At 53.4% G+C, this 3,617-nt stretch overlaps 1 long non-coding RNA gene across 1 annotated transcript in view; it reads right to left on the reverse strand.

Annotated features, from left to right (window-relative positions):
* LOC111827550 overlaps positions 1–3,447 on the reverse strand; it is a 7,137-nt gene extending 3,690 nt beyond the window's left edge. The window contains exon 1 of the long non-coding RNA XR_002831170.1: positions 2,015–3,447. This is a non-coding gene — a long non-coding RNA (uncharacterized LOC111827550). The remainder of the gene's footprint in view (positions 1–2,014) is intronic.
* Between the last annotated feature and the right edge of the window lie 170 nt (positions 3,448–3,617).

A 3,617-nucleotide genomic window follows, 5' to 3' on the forward strand; every position in this document is an offset into this window, starting at 1 on the left:
TTCTCTAGATGTGTTAATCCAGGTGTAGCAGGTGGTGCCGGCGACAGTACAAACAACTCTTTGCTCAGCTAAAAGATAATCAAGGGTTATCCTATATAATTAAGATCAACTTTGACCAGAGAGTTTAAGGATTTTTCTTGGGCAGGTACTGCCTTAGCAGTGAATTCTGCAATGTTTTCAGGAGTTCAGATGTTCCCGATCATACCGTAGCTTCATTTACATTTACATTTGGTAGGGCCCTGCCAACAGGAAGCGAATCCTGAATCATGAATGCCTCCTGGTAGTTCCTTTCTAACACAACAAGGTGAATTCAGGGGATGTGACCAATGAGGTGTCTCTGTCTGTGGATAGTGAGGAGCACAGTTAGATAACCTAAGAGTTATTGACTGGTTATGCACCAGCTATCTAGGCATTCAGAGGCTCAAGGAGAATGATAACCACCATAGACAAAGATAAATCCTCTTGGGCACAAACCACTCCTGCTAAGGTGGCACTGATGAATCATTTGTCAGCTTAAGCTGATTTGCCTGGTATTGGAAAGCCAATTAGATTGGAAGCTCTATGCAAAGAGAGCCGAGTTTGGAATAGAGAAGAACTTATTCATGGCCCTTGGAAATGGTTAAAAAGGCAAAGAACTCAAAAGGGGTTTGTGGGTGCTATGCCTATGTTTCTTGTCCCCAAATGCTGTCAGAAGTGTACTTTGGCACTGACTGGGTAGCTTAGTTGGTTAGAACGCCATCCCAATATGGCAAGGTTCCGGGTTTGATCCTTGGTCAGGGTGCATACAAGAAAGCAACCAATGAGTGCATAAATAAGTGGAGTAATAAATCAATGTTTCTCTCTCTCTCAAAATTGATTTTAAAAAAAAGTTTGCTTTGGATCCACCACTGCCACCAAATCTGTTAAAAAACAAAATTCAACTGAGTAAATGTAAAGATCAAATTTACTTTATTAAAAAAAAAATCACAAATTGGGCAGCAGCCCATCTAGCAAATAGAAAGGATCTCTGAGGAGCTGTATACAATGGAAGGCTTTTATTAGCAGAAGGGGGAAAAGAAGGAAGTTTCTAACAAAAAGTGGATTGTTTCAGGCAAGGCACCCTCCTTTGAGGGAAGGGTGTAGTCTACCAATCAAGATTAACTCACTTGTGTGGATCAGGTGATTTCAGATTAAACGCTTAAAAGTTACATTCCTGGGAGAGGCTGAAACTGCAATTAGGTTAGATATTAGGTCTTGGTTTGCTGATGTGGGACTGAACAAAAGTGACTTAATTTGGGGCCTATTGTCTTTTATTTAAAAACTTAGAGAGCTTTTCTTTCTGAATTATTTTATGAAATTGGAATAAAATAGAAATAGTTTTATACCTGGCTTTTTTCATATAAATAGTCTTAAAATTACTCATGGAAAACCATTTAAAATGTTTATTATAAAAATTTCAAACAAAATTAGAAAAAAATTATAACGAGCACCCTACTAAAACCACTTACAATCAAGTAAATTTAAAGATTCCTTGACACAAGTCTACACCAGATGCTTGAACCTTATTTTTAGTAAGTCCAAAGCTTAAGCGACATTGCATAAATAGCGCTCCGGAGAAACCAGCCAGCGGTTTTCTGGCATTTCCTTAATTAGAAAAATTTACATTACAAAAAAGCAAACTCCTTTTTTGACCTCTTGCGCAAACGGAGGAAAACTCAACAGGGCTACTATAACTCACTGCGCCTCACCCTCAGGAGACACTGAAAACATGAGCCCAGTTGCAGTCATTTTAAAGTCCTGTGTGACAAGTGCACTTTCTCCGTCTCCCGGAGAAGCGCAGTCTAGTGTCACGGGGCGAAGCAGCCCGTGAAGCCGGAGTGGGGGGCGCGGTAAGAAGCCTGCACCGAGGCCGGCCGGCCGCTTTGACTTACCCACTGCTCACCGTCTTTTAGGGTCAACAACACAACAATTGGAAGCCACACGTGTGAAGTGGGCCGCCCCGAGGCTTAGTGGAAGTGAAATGTAGGAGAATCACCTGGAGGGCTGGTTAATGAGATCGCAGCATCCCGCCCTTGCAATTCTAACCAATTCTCCTCTGATGGTAAAAAGGCTGGTCCTACGATCACTGGGACCCCCAAGTGCTTCGTGGCAGGAGCTCAATAAATACTATTAATATCACCGTCCAAGCTGTCCACCGGAAGAGGCTGTGGACACTGCACCGCCGGGAACAGCGACGGACGCTATCCAGATGTTGCTGCCAACACATCCCGCTTCCTCCGCGGGGAACAGGGCAGAACTAGGAGGCAGCTGGAGCAGCGGCGTCACTCCCTCACGGAAGGGGATCCCTTCCTCCCGCTTCCACCTCTGGGAGGAAGCAGAGGCCGTCCGACCCGGAGCCTGCCCCTGCCTTTCACAGCCCTCGCTCCCCGCCCGGCCAGCCGAGGGTCAGTGCCACGATTCCGGCGCCGGGCGGGGTGCGGGGCCGGAGGCAGGTGCGAAGAGGAGGCTAGAGCCCCGCGAGAGGGCGTGGCGGGGGCGAGGGCGCTCTGCTCGCACCCCGTTCGCTCCCGGTCCGTTCCCATCCGATCGCCCGCGGCCCGATGGCCGGGCGGAAGATGGCTGCCCGAAGCGCCACGGACAGTCACGTGTCTCCCGCGATACCGTCGTGCGCCCCCTCCCCCCGCCAGGCGAGTCTCCGGCACCGTGGGAGGCGCTCCCTGGGCAGCCCCTCGGCGGCAGGGGTGTCTCCTCGGCGGGGGCCGGGGAAGGAAAGGGCGCCGCGGCGGAGGGCCCCCTCTCCCCGCCGAACGCCCCCAACCCGGGCGCAGGGGTCCTTCGAAGAAAACCTTGCGTTGGGCAACCTGCACCAGCTCGGGCTACTGGCATGCGCAGTTCCGGCCCAAGCCTCGGGCTCTCCGGGTTTTCTCGCGACTCCGAGGGGCGGGTGGGAGGTGGGGGCCGGGCGGGGCGGCTCGGAGGCGTTGGGAGACTCGCGGGTTACAGCTGGTCCCGCCTTCCCAGCCCGAACAGGCCTCTGGGGGTGGCCCCGCAGGTGGCTCCCTTGCTTTTGGGCTCTGGTGCGTGGACAGAATTGGAAAACGGTCTGTGAAGTCCCAGGCCGCCCCTTTTAAATGCACGTCCACTCAGGAGTTATCCCAAGGGTCGCAGCTCTAGGCGGGGTGGGGAGGAGCCCCCTCGGCCGCTCGCAGACTCGTGCTCAGAGCCCGGGCTCCAGGAGGCCGAGCTTGCGCTCGCCGTTCCGACCAGCTCCGGCTCCGCCTCTGACCGTGAAACTCGGCTCTCGTCCGGCTTCAATAAACGGCCCCTCACAGCGTGCGGGCGGGGCCTTGATCGTCGTTGGGAAAACACTCGCCTCCCGAGCTTACAATTACTTAAGAGTAAAACAAAGGGGCCAAACCCCCGCTGCCCCGGGGGCGCAGCCCGGTCTCGTGCCTTGGTCCCGGGGAGAGCCCCCCGCGGGCCCCGCCCTCCCGCCCCGCCCCCCCCGGCCGCCGCGAACACCCGGAGGAGCAGAATCGGCGTCGCGTGGGAAGCCGGCGGTGCGGGCGATGGGACTGGGGCATGCTCTGCGGCCCCGGAGGCTCGCCGGGGGAAGTCCGTAGGGTTTCGCACCCGGT

Source organism: Myotis lucifugus, unplaced genomic scaffold, assembly GCF_000147115.1.
Source record: "Myotis lucifugus unplaced genomic scaffold, Myoluc2.0 scaffold_184, whole genome shotgun sequence".
In the NCBI taxonomy this organism is placed as follows: domain Eukaryota; kingdom Metazoa; phylum Chordata; class Mammalia; order Chiroptera; family Vespertilionidae; genus Myotis; species Myotis lucifugus.